Raw genomic sequence first — 17261 nt, forward strand, 5'->3', positions numbered from 1 at the left:
TTCTATGAACATAACAGACTATACTATTTCGCCCATGATACCTTCCATGCGTTGCCATTCCTGTGGACTCAGGTGTTATTCCTCTGTACCTTGTAAATTCATACCATATCCCACCCTTCAAACCGAAACACAGCCATGCAAACACAACTGCTTTTCGGTTAAATCACGAATGGGACAGAGGTATCCAAGCAATCGACTTTTATACAAAGTCTTCCTCTGGTAAACGTAATGTAATTCTAAAAAAAGATATAAACGAATCTTTGGATTCATCTTTCCTTTGTAAGTTGGTTAAAAAAACAAATCTAAGTATAGCAATCCTTTGCAGCGAAACGTTATTTGAACAGTATTGTTATAAACCGTCAAAACAAAAGAAACCGGATGACGTCAATGAACATTTAGTCAGAATAAAAATATTCAAAAATAAACCTTATTTCATTGCTATAATAAGTTCTTTATTAAAAGGCAGGATATTGTAAGCTAACGAAGCGATATTAAAAAATCCGGATAAGTATTGGTTGGGAAAGCATTGTTTATAATCTTCTTTTAATACATATCTAAGACTAGCTGCATTCTGCGAGTTTTCTTAGTTGAATTAAAATAAAGGTATCCTATATATATATAGGATACCATAAATATATACACCTTTAAATATATATAAAGGTGTATATATTAGGTGTCGTAAGTAATGTAAGAAGTGACTAAGGAAACTTAATGGTTGAGAAATGAGAGAAAAGCCTAACTGCAGTTGCCAATCCGCCTGCCAAGCGTAGCAATTTCTGGCAAAACTCCCTTTATGGGGGAGACTTCTGTTCATCAGTAGACCATTACAACTGATATGATGATGATGACGATGATGTATTCTTAGGAATTTACTATTAATACTAAAAAAACTAACATATATTTATATCATTAAATTCTGAAGGTAAAAAACAATTACGGTATTATATTTTCATACACCTTCATTACCAGAGAGAGACTTTGTAAAAAAGTCGATTGCTTGGGTACTTCTGTCCCATTCGTGTTTCAACCGTGAAGCAGTTGTGTTTGCATGGCTGTGTTTCGATTTGAAGGGTGGGATATAACGTGAATTTTCAGGGTATAGAGGACACACCTGAGTCCTCAGGAATGGCAACGCATGGGAGGTATCATGGGCGAAACAGTATACTCTGTTATGTCTATAGTACTGCTCATGTCTATAGGCGATGGTTACTACTTTCCATCAGGTGGGCCGTTAGCTTGCTTGCCATTCTAAGTAGTATAAAAAAATACCTATATGAATATTAAAGAAGATTTACATTTAAATTCAACTAAATACAAAGCACATTGTAATGCAAGACAAATTTTGAATGTAATAATACAATGAAATTTATCTGTAACCATAATCGTAGCAATAAGTTCTACAGCATATTTTCGTAGCTGCCATGCTACGGAGATGCTACGAGATTCGTAGCACGTGCATACAAATAACTTGCGAATGAAAACTAAAAACAAAACTCATAAAACTTCTTATGTTTCTTTCAAAGAAAACTTTGTAGATATTATTATAGTTTCTTAAGATAAATAAATGTACTTAATATATATAAATATGCAGACTGAAGCTTATAATAGTTATTTAAAATTACAGGTTTAAAATTAACTCGTTTTTTTCCTAATAATTATGATATATTATATAAATTAGTCCATGTAAAAGTATTATTTGTGTAAAACAAGCTTTTGTTCATTGTATTGAATAAAATTAATAAATTTTATTATTAAAAAAAGTAAAAATCTTTTATATACGTCATAAAATCCACTTATTAAAGAGTTATTAAGTCAGAAACCCCACGACAATTTGTACATTATCAAAAACATAAATATAAAGATAAAATAAAGTTAATAATAAATAAATAATAAAAGAAATTAAAATTATAGAATAATTAAATTAAGAACAAATATATTATTAAATTAATAAATTATATTATTATTAATATATTAATAATATTATAAATATTATTGTGCAAAAAAACTATATAGATGAATAAACAGTTATCAGCAAACAAAAAGTAATAATAAAAGAATGAAGAAAAGTTGACAGATTAATTATACAAGAAACTCTTACTTTCAAAATTTTGATAATTCAAATTTTGTATTCTACAAAATTATACATATTTTGGTTTTTATTTCACAAGTCATAATAACTTTTTTAATAATAGACATAAATACAGGGAAAACTCACAACGATAGTTTAATTTTAAATCAATAAAATGTACAAGTTTACAGAACCCAGTCTCCTATCTACGCAGCTCGTAGCCCGCGGATACGACGTAGACTTGGTCTACGGGAATAACTTTTAATATTACAAAGAGCTACGGTCGTTGCTACGAGTTTAACATTTTCAAATAGAATTCATTATTATTCTTCTAATTGTGGTGTTATGACTCATCTTACAATATCAATACATATAATAAAAACATAACTGATCGCTGTCTGTACATGGAAGGTATATAAGAAAAACTATTATAAAGAGACTTCATGAACGCAATAGAACCCAAAATAATTAGTTTTAAAGTATTTGTCTGTACGTGCTCGCTAATTTCAGAAACGGCTTAACCAATTTGAATGCGGTTCGCACTAATGCGTTGCGGTTTGCTCCCATAAGGGCAAACACAGTATAGGACACACTGTATTGATCTTTCTTCCTTTTCAGCAGTGGATATTCAACAGTTAATACGATATTTTAAATAATTTTGTAAAAAAATATAAAATGAAATATCTAATGTCCTAAACTATCCTCTAACACATTCCTTTATATTTTTATGATAAAATATGAAATACATTCTCTCCGACTGTTAGGAATATGTTAACAATATTTGTACTATGATATTCATATGTTTATTTTATATAATAAGATTAATCCTTATATATATAATTTTATATGAAAGTATGTTTGTTTATTTTAAACATTTATCGTTTATATACTAAGTACTTAGTGTATTAAAGGCTCGACCAATTAATGTAAAATTTGGTACACATATATAGGAAAGAAAAAGACTATATGATGACTAGACCAGACTATAGACTCGAATATGTTAACAATATTTGTACTATGATATTCATATGTTTATTTTATATAAAAAGACTGATCCTTATATATATAATTTTATATGGAAGTATGTTTGTTTATTTTAAACGGTAAGACCATCTATACACTAAATAGTTAGTGTATTAAAGGCTCGACCAATTGATGTGAAATTTGGTACACATATATAGGAAAGAAAAGGACTATATTATAACTAGACTAGACTATAGCCTAGAATATGTTAACAATATTTGTACTATGATGTTCATATGTTTATTATATATAAAAAGATTGATCCTTATACATATAATTTTATATGAACATATGTTTGTTTATTTTAAACACATAACGTTTATACACTAAGTACTTAATGTATTAAAGGCTCGACTAATCGTCGTGAAATTTGGTACACATATTTTATATAGGAAAGAAAAGGGCATAAGCTACATTTTGACCGGAGTCGTGTGGGCAAAGATGCGAGAAAAGCCTAGTTATTATTATAATATAATATCTACTCGTACGTCTGTAGGCAACGGTTACCGGTTTCTATTAGATTATTAACTAACTAAAATTGATGGGGCCAATCAATATATTGGCTCTTCAAGTACTCAGTAGTGGCTTCCTCAAATTCATCATATATCTTCCTATATTTATTTATTTATTTAAACTTTAATGCACAGTAAAATTCTATGTACATTTGGCGGACTTAACACCGGACGGTGTTCTCTACCAATCAACCATTGGGCAAACCGAGAAATACGTAGACGGTGCATTTTTGAATATAGAAAAAAATAAAGCAGTACTAGATAAATTCATATAATATAAACATACACATATATATATATATATATATATATATATATATATATATAATAAAATATATATAATAAAAAAACATAAAATATTACTATATAAAACTATTAAATAAAACAACTGCAATAGAAGAGCCAATAGTAATCTATGACTCAAACAGAGTAACCAGCAGGAGAAGCTTAAGCTATATTGTATACGTATAATGATAATAATAAATGGCATTTCATCATCATCATCATCATCATATCAACCCTTAATTGGCCACTGCTGAACATAAGCCTTCCCTTGGAGGGTATTACCAATAATTGCCACGATTTTTAGACAGATTGGCAACCGCAGTTATGCTTTGAAGATGTTTTAAGAGAGACACTGCTGTTCATCCCTCTACCTTCCTTAGTCGCCTCTTATGACACCCACGGGAAAGGAAGAGATAGCCTATTCTATGCTGGGATCACACAGACTTCATCGAAAGTGTATTTTATAATATTTCCGCAAATTACAATAATTTTACAAATTATTAATGTTATATAAAAAAATAATAAATAATAATTTATTATTAATATTATATAATTATTAATTATTATTATTATTCTTTTAGGTAAAATAGAAAACAATTTCAGTAAATATAAATAAGATACCGTTGAGTTTCTTACAGGCTCTTCTCAACAGGCAACAGATAACGAAACTTGAAGTAGATAAAAAAAATACTATAATAAATGCTTGTGAACAAGTACGATTTGAATTTGTATTTCCCGTGGGTATCGTAAGAAGTGACTAAGAGAACTTAATGATCAACGAATGAGTAGCAGCGTTTCTCGTATTATTTCTTCGTCAATATAAATAAGATACTTTACATGTGCTGTTAAATAACAATTACTCTTTTCAACCGACTTCAAACAGAAGGAAGGACTTAATTAGATTACAATTTTTTTTATATTTATTACCTCAGAACTTTGTTATTTATAAACCAATTTAGAAAATTCTTCATTTATCTGAAAGTAAATGTTATCAGATTTATTTATTTATTTATTCTTTATTGCACAATAAAACTTTGTATAAAATGGCGAGCTTAATACCATATGGTATTTTTTACCAGCTAACTATTAGGTAAAAATAGAAAGCGTATGAGGAGCAGATGTGGTGAAAAATATGTGACATAATTAATCTCGTAGAAATTTTGTCAAAATTAGTCAAATAGTTTAGTTTTTAAACCGAAATAACTGTTTTACCACAATCGAGTCAGTGTTTTAAATCTACATGTAACATTAACTAGATTGCTAGTAAATATTAATTCTTTTTTTTTATACAACTTAGAATGGCAAACAACCTGACGGCCCACCTGATGGAAAGTGGTAATCGTCGCCTATAGACATGAGCAGTACCATGGACATAACAGAGTATACTGTCTCGCCCATGATACCCCCCATGCGTTGCCATTCCTGAGAACTCAGGTGTTATTCCTCTGTACCCTGTAAATTCACGCCATATCCCACCCTTAAAATCAAAACACAGCCATGCAAACACAACTGCTTCACGGTAGAAACACGAATGGGACAGAGGTAACCAAGCAATCGACTTTTGTACAAAGTCTCCTTCTGGTGGTATTTTTGTGGAAATTAATCTATAAATCAAAATGAATATTTTTTGATTAATTTTTTTTCTGTGGAGCATAATCACCTTGTTTAAACCATCGATTTATATAAACTTCAACATTTAATTTTCCCTTTTACTAATTACATTTGAAGTACACTTCCATAATTAATGAATACTTGATTAACGTGAAGAAAGTGTTTGCAAAATTTCAAGTCTCACGATCAAGCCGTTTGAGTTATAAGTTGATAAATCGACTAACTGGTTGATTAATCATACGGTCCCCCCTTCGACACATTGTGTACTTCGCCGGACAAATAGATTAAAGCTTTAAAATGTTTATAATACCGTGTTTCTATTTGAGGGAGACTGTACAAAAGGTTTGCTTGGGTACCTCTGTCCCATTCGTGTTTTAACCGTAAAGCAGTTGTGTTTGCATGGCTGTGTTTCAGTTTGAGGGGAAGGCAGTGAATTTACAGGGTACAGAGGAATAACATCTGAGTCTTCAGGAATGGCAACGCATGGGGGTATCATGGGCGAAACAGTATACTCTGTTATGTCTATGGTACTGCTCATGTCTATAGGTGATGGTTGCCACTTTCTATCAGGTTGACCGTCAGATTGATTGCCATTCTAAATTGAATAAAAAAAAAAAGAAATGTGACAATTAGACAAGATTATTTGTGGAAAACGAGGTTACATTATTTATGATCCAGTGAAATCGATATTTTTATGAAGTTTATTCATTTAATTATATACTTTTGTACATTCACTTATAGTATGGATATTAGGTTATAGCAAAAACGTACACAGACGAACTTATATCTTAAAAGGATTTCTTCCAATCAACGTTGAGAACTCGAAAGGAGAAAGTATTATGGTACAAAAATAATAGGATAAATAATAAATTATTAATAGCTAAACAGTTAGTAACAGTTTATGGATAAATAAAATTATATATATATATATATATATATATATATATATATATATATATATATATATATATATATATATATATATATATATATATATACCCGTTACCATCAGACGGGCCGTATGCTTGTTCACCTCCAAAATAGTATAAAAAAACCTTTCGATTTTAAAAATAATCTAAATTATTTATATTTATCAAAAGGGTTACCAATTTTTTCTACTTTATTTTTTTTTTCTTATTGTTTTAAGAGTCACAATTAGCAACGAATTATAGAATATTTCGATTTAAAAAAAAAATCGTTATATTTATCAAAAAGATTACCAATTTTTTTCTATTTTATTTCATTTTTTTATTATCGTTTTAACAGTCATAATTAGCAACGAATTTGAGATTTTTAAAAACCGAATACAGTAAAATGTTATTGTATTATAAATGGAAGCTGTTATTTATATCTTCATTGATTCTCTGCCTTTATTCCAATTATTTGAGGTCACCATAATACGTTTTCCTTTGCCATTCGCCTTTGAACTGTGTCTTTCAGTAATAAAAAACTTTCCATTCACTCATTCCTTTTTCAAACTACAAATCTCACATACAATATACAAATACAATTCTGTACAACGCACACTCTCGTATAAATGCGTATAATAAATTTTCAATAGCATTGCACGCTCGATGTGAACAGAGAATTCAATGTGTCATCCTCAGAACGTCGTAAGAGGCGATAAGGGAACAAAGCACTATACATCAGTACAAGTGAAGGAGAACACATAATAAAATCCCATACCGTATCCCCTGACCAGCGTGGTGAAAGTAGGCCAATAATTTTCAAATAAAATCATAATTATTTCTATCTATCCTATTTAAGAGCTGCGCTCTTGTCGGTGGAGCTCTTGCCACTCACTACGATTTTCAGTGAGTCTCTTCACCTCTTGATACGACACGACACCAACTCCTTCTTTGATCTGCCTGATGTAACTATGTCTCGGTCTCCCTCTCCCCCTTCTTCCTTCTATCTTACCTTCTATTATAATGTTCATAAGTTCGTCGTGTCGTATCAAGTGTCCCAACATTTTTCCCCTTCTGTCCTCAATAGTTCTAATAATTTGTCTTTTTTCCTTAACACTAAGCAGGACCTCCTGATTATTAATTCGATCCCTCCAGCTAATTTTCTCCATCCTTCTCCAACATCACATTTCATATTTATTTCATAATTATTTGTACACGAAAATTTTATAACATTTAAAATGGAATACGAACTGACAGTGGAATATATATGTTGCTGTAGTATATGGAAAAATATAATATATGGAAAATGGTAATCGTCCCATACATGAATAGCACCATAGATACCACAGAATCTACTCCTCACGCATAATCATTCCTTGAGACTATGGTGTTAAGCCTCCGTACAGTGTAATCTCATCCTTCAATTTGAAACACAACCATAAAACAATCAACATCATATCGGCCGTTAACTATCCACTAATGAACATAAGCCTCCCCCTTGAGGGGTTTTGGCATTAGTTGCCACGCTTGGCAGACGGATTAGCAACCGCAGTTAGGCTTTGGAGATGTTTTAAGAAAGACGCTACTGTCCACCCTTTGTCCTCTCTTAATCGCCACTTACAACAACCACGAAAAAGGAAGGAGTGGCCTATTCTATGCCGGGACCACAGGGCGTATTATGTAAACACTTATTACATAAACGAACGTGTAATTTTAATTTCAATATATTATGAGATTAAATAAAAATAAATATTAATCTTCGTTTATTATATAAATAAGAAAATAAATTTAATCTTATTTTTAATTTAATAAACTGCCACTTATTATGAAATTTAATAAAACATTTCCATTAAGTTCTTGTAAATGTGTAAACAACAACAACATCATTTCACTTAATAATATACATAAATACGTAGTAAATTTAAGTATTGTTAAAATTAATATATATTAAAATACTGGCCTTTGTCCGTGACTTCATGACGTGGATATGATACCGAGATAAAAAGTACCCTGATGATAATATTCTTATTCTTTACGTAGTACTGACAACCTCCAACTCATAATTCCTACTCATTCTTCCTCTTTCTACTCCAAATCCTTTTCCGTGCAAGCAGTTCGTTTGTGGAACTCACTCCCTACCTCTATACGGTGCGCTCAATCGTTGCCCATTTTTAAAAACTTAGTTAAATCCCACTACCTATCCTTATAATCACTTAGTCCTACGTATTTCCAGTTTTATGTGTGTTATATATATGTGCATTAGTATGGTATATTTGTATGTATTTATGCGTATATATGTATGTATATATATTTATGTATATATATATATATATATATATATATATATATATATATATATTTATTTGAATGTATGTATGTATTTATTTATGTATGTGTATATGACTATGCTGTCACAGATATTTTTTACAAATCTACTTTTTTTAACGCGCCACCTACCTATTTATGCTTTAATTCCTTCTACCCAAAGATCATCTGGAAGACATTGCTTAGCAATAAGACCGCTTTTTGTACTACACTATACGAATTGAAAATTGTTTAACAAATCATGTTATGTTGGTGCAATAAAGTGTTAAATAAATAAAAATAATATGATGGAGATATTATCATCATGGTATATGGATGGTTGGATAGATTGTTATATGTGATAGTTGGATGGATGGATATGGATGGAGATCCTACATACATCCTACATCTCAGCCATTATCTGTTCACTGCTGAGCATAGTCCTCCCTGTCAAATTGCTATAAAGAACGGTCCTTTTTTATATACTACTTAGAATAGCAAACAAGTTGACGGCTCACCTGATGGAAAGTGGCTATAGACATGAGCAGTACCATGGACATAACAGAGTATACTGTTTCGCCCATGATAATACCCCCCATGCTTTGCCATTCCTGAGGACTCAGATAATACTACCTACATCCACTAACAACCTGCAATACATTTAAAATGTCACTCTTTCTAGTGGGGGGGTCGTCCTACACTGCCTTACTTACATAGTACTCGTATGTGTTTACTAAAATACATTATTATTGATTTTTCCTTTAAAGTGACAGAAAGTGACAAACAAACAAACTCACTTTTTCATTTCTAATCACAATATATATTTTATAATAAATAATAAAAAATATATATTTGTCGATATACAATATTGAATTGATTACATTGTTTTTTTCAAATAAATAAATTTCAATGTATAATATAAATGTTATTTAATTAATTAATTGTATAAAATTATTATATCATTATTATTTTAAAAATGGAATGTTTTATTTTATTTTGTACAGACTAGACGGTCCGTATCATAGCTATAAGTATCAAGAGTTGTCCACGGTCAGTCGAGTGGTTCAATCCGATTTTATCACGTAACTACACAGTTGTTCGTTACGCTTTGAATATAATTTCGATGATTTAATTGTAAACTCAAACGAAAACTATTTATAATTTAATTAAATTATTTATTATATCAATTATTTATATTTGCAATATATATATATATATATATATATAAACTGAAATGAAAATATTTTTGTGTATGGATTATTTAATACATTAAAAATGTTAAAGATAGAATAGATTGTTATCAATATATAAACGGAAATATGTCTCTGTCTGTCTGTGTACGCATTACATAAAATAAAATATATTATCTTCTATTGTTCAATGATTAACAATGATTATTAATGACTGAAATCATGACATAAACATGCATATTTTTCTAATTTTAATATCAGAACAACCGTATTGACTTACGTGCATTTTAATTGAAAAAATTGAACTTGTTTCGGGATAGTTTTTAATTGCTGGAATTAATTTTTATATTTAATAAATATATCTCACTTAATCACGCTAAAATGGTTAAAACAATTTAAAATGACACAAGATACATTGCATGTGTCCTAATAACGTATTCTTAGGCATAAAGAAAGAGATACTTGTAGGAGATTTTTATTATTTTCGACTTCAAATTTTTACAAAAAAAAAGTAGTAATAGAACTATGGGTTATAACTAGTATTCGATAATGAAACTTATTATAGAAGAGTTTTCTAACAATGATAAAATAATATAAATGGAGATACCATTTTAGTTTGAATTAAAACTAATTATTTATTAATTAGACTAAACCGTCTTTTTAAAAAAAGCGTTCACGCTCACTTTTTATCATTATCCGAGCAATAAGTGCTTTATATTATTCCCAAATTCGTGTATAATATAGTATATATCATATATGTGTAAGTATATTTGTTATTCATATATATTTATTCGTTTATATATGTAATTTTAGTATGTATGTATATCAATAATTAGTAGTACCGCATTCGAGTATTCTGACACTTCTCTATGGTTGACTGGGTGAGAATGCTTTTAGCATTAAGTCCGCCATGTACACATATTTGTACTAATGAATAAATAAATAAATAAAATGAAACGTAAAAGCAAAAACATAAAGACAAATTTATGACTATAATTAATAAATTGTTTACACAAATATTTCCAGACTATTCTTATTTTTTTAATTAACACTTTATTATTGTGCCGTGTGGTCCAGGCATAGAATAGGCCATCCCCTCCTTTCCCGTGAATATCGTATGAGGCGACTAAGGGAGCTTAATGATCGAAGGACAAGCAGCAGCGAAAACATGATCAAAGCCTAATTGCGGTTGTCAACCCGCCTACCAAGTGCTGTAACTACTGCCAAATTCCCTAATAAGGGATGGCCTATGTTCAACAGTAGACAGCTAATGGCCGATATAATAAAAAAAAAACTTTATTATTAATAAATTGCTCTGTCTACTATTAAAAATGAACTCTCTCATTTAGATAAGAATGGTCTTATTTATAAAAATGTCAAACGTCTAGAAATCCTAATACAGCAATTAATAAGAACGTTTCCTTTCTTTCTCTCTATCAAGATAAATTCTTAATTTGAAATATTTAAATTAAAAATGGAACGTTACAATGTTAACCAACGTTTCCCTTTTTCCACCAAAATACATGTCGCAAAATATGTTGTGTTTGTGACATAATTTGCGGCCAGTATTTTGGTGGGAACACTTGTCATGACGTCTGTACAGACAATTGTCATATTTTATATATGTATCACAATATTTATGAAGTTGATATAAATATCCTACTAATATTATAAATGCGAAAGTTTGTAACGTTAGATGGACAAACGGATTTCTGCGACCATTTTTTATTCTTTCACGTAAAAATTTACTAAACGGATTTAATTGAAATTTGCTATACAGATAAGTTTATCCATCCTATATTAGGACATAGAATATTTCATGTATTGATTTACGTAAGCAAAGCCGCAGGATATAGCTAGTATTTAATATATACGAGACGGTACAAAAATTTTTCAGAATATAAATAAAATAGTAACCTCTCTTGCTCTGCTGATTTACACTGACAAAGTACCAGTGAATGATGATAAATGAAGATAAAGTTAGGTTGCTTGGTCCATCGTGAAATATTCATCAAAAACTAATGAATGAACGAAACTATTGTTTCCTTCAAAGAATGATACAAAAATATAAAGATTATCAATATATATTAGTTATTACCAGAGGGAGACTTTGTACAAAAGTCGTTTGCTTGGATACCACTGTCCCATCCATGTTTCAACTGTAAAGCAGTTGTGTTTGCATAACTGTGTTTCGGTTTGAAGGGTGAGATATGGTGTGAATTTACAGGATACAGAGGAATAAAACCTGATTCCTCAGAAATGGCAACGCATGGGGGGTCATGGGCGAAACAGTATACTCTATTATGTCCATGGTACTGCTCATGTTTATAGGTGACGGTTACCACTTTCCATCAGGTGGGCCGTCAGCTTGTTTGCCATTCTTATGCCATTGTAGTTTATACAACTTATGTATATATATATATATATATATATATATATATATATATATATATATATATATATATATATATATATATATATATATATATATAACAGTGATGGTAATAATCTGGGGTTAGTTTGCCATCTCCTCTCCTTAAGAGGAGAGATGTGAAAAACTTTTCACTCCCGAGTACTAAGTATTAGAGAAAATACTTCATTCTACTTTCACAACTGAAATGGCAACTGCAATTCCTTTTGATTCCAGTTTTACAACGTTACAGCTTTTCAAAATAAATAAAAAAAGTACTCCTATATTTGACCCGAAATAGAAACTTATCACTGAGTTAAATTCCCTTAAAACTCTTCAGTAATTGCCGCTGTCATATACACAGACGGACGTATAAAAATTCTTTATATATTTTTATTTATTTAATAGTGTCATTCGATTATACATATATATATATATATATATATATATATATATATGTATATATATATATATATATATATTTGTACAGCATTCTAAAGAACAACTTGAACTAAACGTCCTCTCAGATGGCAATTTTTCGCACAAACTCTCTCACAGAGAAACAGCATCAACAGTTTTGCGCGCGCCTCAACCCAACCCACCCCAGTTCACCCCTGGCAGCCGAGCCGCTCGCACGTCCCCCAATCCCCAAATGTATACACCGATGAGTACCCATTCGTAATACGAGAATTGAAATTTAAAACACATACATTTGAATTAAAAATTATTATTTCAGTTTAAAAAAAGATCACTTTCGAAATTTAATTTTTTTTTCTAAGTGGCCAGTGGTACAGTTTATGTTCTTGAAGACAAATGATGTGGTATATGACAGAAGTGGGGTAGTGATATATAGCTGATATTATTGTGATGATGATAAAATGATCATCAGACACACAAGACGACTTTGAACGTGATTCTGCCAGGTATGTGTTTATTTAAACATATTCTAATATATGTAAAGCGTTTTAAATATATTAAAATTTCTCATTTATATAAGTACAAAAATTGAAGAAAAAAAATACAAGTCTAATGTCTAAACATAATATATTTTTCTAGTTAAATAAATAGTTTTAAAATCAACTGAACCGAAATGACTTAATGATTTAATATAAATTATATATGACATTAAAAAAATATATTAACAGTCCAATAAAATAAATAATTAACTTTTGAAAAAGCAGACCAAATCCAAATGTTTAATATAAATCTATAAAACCATTTACATTATTCAGTTAATTTAATTTTAATTAAATTTTTACAGTCGAACGATGATTCGTTAAAAATGTTATTTTGCAACTCAAAGAGTTTTTGGTGCGTAATACATATTAACTAGCTTTTTTCTCGACTTTATGTGTGTGGCTGTGTTGATAACCTAATTCTTTCTCCATCCCAGAAAGGCGCTACGCATATACCAAATTTCATAATGATTGATCGAGCCATTAAGGCGATAAGGGGTAACAGACAAACTCACTTTCGTATTGACAATTTAAAGATTAGTCTACTTTTATATTTGCATAAACTTGATTGTGATTTATATAAAAAAAATATGGAAAATTTAATCAATTTAAAAATCGCATACGTACAAAGTATTGACTTTCTGCCTGAAATGTCGAAACTGTGCACGTATTATAGAAATAATTAATGAGACCGGGAAAAGGTAACGAAACGAGGGCCTGGCCCAATATGCTTCCGAAAAGAAACATTTAATAAGTACTCTGCAATTTAAGATATGGCTTCGCAAAAAAAGTCCGATTTTAATCATAACAAAATTGGGAGTTAGTTACGCGGACAACTTAACTATCATATCAACTGTTAACTATCCAATGCTGAACGTAGAATTCTCCATCTTTATGGGGTATTTTGCTAATAGTTCCCACGATTAGCTGGCGGGTTAGCGACCGCAGTTAAGTTTTATTATTTTAAGAGGGATGCTGCTGCCTTCGACCATTGAGTTCACTTAGTCGCCTCTTACGACATCCACGAAAAAGGAAGGGATAAGAAAGGGGTGGTCCGTTCTATGCTGGGACCATATAGTTAGAAAACTTAATGGGTAATAAAAAATCTGAAATAGAAAATCGAAAAAAGTTAATACGTTTATCGTGCGATAAAACAATAAAATAAATTAATAATAATATACTATAACCATTATAATTAATAATAATATTTATTGGATCCAAAAAGACATGTAACAATCATACATTTCGTTCGAAGACTTCACACACAGAAAATACAGATGACAACTTGCTCTTTTTGGAAATTATGTAAAAAATAATATTTACGAAGTCGATCTCACCGGAGAGTCTTGATAATGACGTCTGTCCCCTTTCAAAAATATAAAAAAAAATACTTGTGTTAAAAAAAAATTATTTTATCTAGCGCTCAATTAATAATTTAAATAATTCTTGTACTGTGTTACCACACACCGTCTGTATTGATAGAAATTTATTTGTTAAAATTAACTTTTTTTAAGAAAAAAAAAGCAGCAGTTGAGTTTCTCGAGCGTACTTCTCAGCTGAAATTACATTACGAACTGGACGGTGGAATCATAAATTAAAAATGCTTATAAGTAAGTTTATTTGAATAAAAATTATTCTTTTTCTTATGCAAATACTATAAGAATAAGGACTTTTATTCTTATGGTAATACTGTGTAGAGAGAGCTCGAGCGAGAAAAGCTATAGGAAACATTTAAAACTAAGTGTATTTTGAAAAATGAACAGTGACTTTAAACGTGAATATTTGCTTATACACCAATAAGGTGACAAGTCGAAGATACGCTACGTCATAAGATGCTGATGATAACATCATCATCATCATCATCATCATCATCATATTAGCCATTAACTGTCCACTGCTGAACATAAGCTTCCCCCATTAAGGAGGGTTTTGCCTGTAGTTGCCATGCTTTGCAGGCGGGTTTACAACCGTAGTTAGGCTTTGGTAACATTTTAAAAAGGACGTTGGTGCTTATCCCTTGACCATTAAGTTGTCTTAGTTGCCTCTTACGACATCTAAGAGAAAGGAAGGAGTGGCTTATTCTATGCCGGGACCACACGACTTACTAATATAATAAAATTGTAATAAGATGCTGCTGGTACGTGGGAGATATTAAAGAAAAAAAATATATAATAATTTACCAGAGGGACCTCTTTCCCCCAATAAAAGTCGTGTGATCCCGGTATAGAAAAGGCCACGTTATCCTTTCTTTAGGTAATAGAGAATATATAGAAGCGAATAAATAGGTATTCCAGGGGGACACTTTGTACAAAAGTCGATTGCTTGGGTACCTCTGTCCCATTCGTTTTTCAACCGTGAAGCAGTTGTGTTTGCATGGCTGTGTTTCGGTTTGAAAGGTGGGATATGGCGTGAATTTACTGTGTACAGAGGAATAACATCTGAGTCCTCAAGAATGGCAACACATGGGGGGTATCATGGGCGAAACAGTATACTCTGTTATGTCCATGGTACTGCTCATGTATATAGGCGACGGTTACCACTTTCCATCAGGCGGGCCGTCAGCTTGTTTGCCATTCTAAGTTGTATAAAAAAAAAGAATTAATATTTACTACTAGATTGCTAGTTAAATTTACATGTAGATTTAAAACACTGACTCGATTGTGGTAAAACAGTTATTTTGGTTTAAAAACTAAACTATTTGACTAATTTTGACAAAATTTCTATAAGGTCATCATAATGTCACAAACTTACACATAAAAAAAATTCCAAGGGTGAATTAATAATAATTCATTTTATTTTTTATTTTTCTTCTCTACACTCCAAATCGATTTATCAAACCGAAACAAAGTAACCGAATCTCTTCTTACAATGTAATCGTTATCTAAAAGTGGAAGAAGCTTCGAAGTCGTTAAAAATAATTCCACATCAAAGGGCCGTCAATTAAAATAATTAAAGATCAAGGAAAGTGTAAAACTTGAACGTGAAATTGTAAAAATAATTCTCGGCATTCCATTGAAACTACTGGAGTTTTATTAAAGTGCAAGCTTTAAGAAATTTTGCAGCTTCAAGAAGGAGTTATAAGGGAAAAAAATAAGCGAATTTTGTATAATTTTTGTCTGCTTTTCAAACACATAGTACTGTTCAAGTGTATAAATGACAGTTACTTTTCAAAATTAAACTGTCATTCCTAAGGACCATAGTCTGCTATATGCCTGTGTACTCTGAAATAATTTTTTTTTAATAAGTGAAAATAGTATGGTAGCCCCGCCTGCGCTAACGGGATACGCTGAGCTGATACTGGGAGCACCAGTGAAGGATGATAGACGAGAATGAAAACATGCCAGTTAGCCCATCATGATGAATTCATCAGGAATTAACCATACCAGTTTCCAGGGAAAACCGCGAGAAGATCGACCTGGTTGGGTATATTGCTAGCAATGGGATTCTCAGTCTCCATTACTAACAATCTCTTTCCCTCCGTGTACTCTGTAATTTCACTGCCATATCCCACCCTTCAAACCGAAACACAGCCATGCAAACAACTGCTTCACACACTACAAAAACATAGATGGAACAGAAATACTCATGCAGACGTCCTTTGTATAAAGTCTGGGAGACTGTGTTGAAATAAATTCCACTGTGTTCGATTGACCGCAAGAGATATCTTTTGGAGAAAAGTTCAGATTTGCTTACATTATTTTTATTAATTAATTTAGTTAGTATATTACTGAGTAAATTCCTATTTAAATAATAAATGCGAATGTTTGTAACGATAGTTGGATATTTGTTACTCTCGCAAAAACTACTGAATGAATTCGAATGAAATTTAGTACACAGGTAGGTTACATCTTAACTTAGCACATAGGATACTTGATAAAGTTATTCACGCGGGAGAAGCTATGGGACACAGGTAACAAAAAATATATGGAATATAAATAGAACTGTATCAAATTAAAATAATAATAATAATAATTTATTTATTTGTTAGAAATGT

The 17261-nt window shown here is 30.7% G+C and overlaps 1 protein-coding gene across 1 annotated transcript in view; it reads left to right on the forward strand.

Moving 5' to 3' along the window:
• Positions 1 to 12928: 12928 nt before the first annotated feature.
• LOC113519569 (5-hydroxytryptamine receptor) overlaps positions 12929 to 17261 on the forward strand; it is a 136008-nt gene continuing 131675 nt past the window's right edge. The window contains exon 1 of the mRNA XM_052901791.1: positions 12929 to 13234. The gene's annotated coding sequence lies outside the window, so the exon portion shown is untranslated. The remainder of the gene's footprint in view (positions 13235 to 17261) is intronic.

The sequence above is a fragment of the Galleria mellonella genome, unplaced genomic scaffold (genome assembly GCF_026898425.1).
Source record: "Galleria mellonella isolate WM207_F2 unplaced genomic scaffold, CSIRO_AGI_GalMel_v1 utg80, whole genome shotgun sequence".
In the NCBI taxonomy this organism is placed as follows: domain Eukaryota; kingdom Metazoa; phylum Arthropoda; class Insecta; order Lepidoptera; family Pyralidae; genus Galleria; species Galleria mellonella.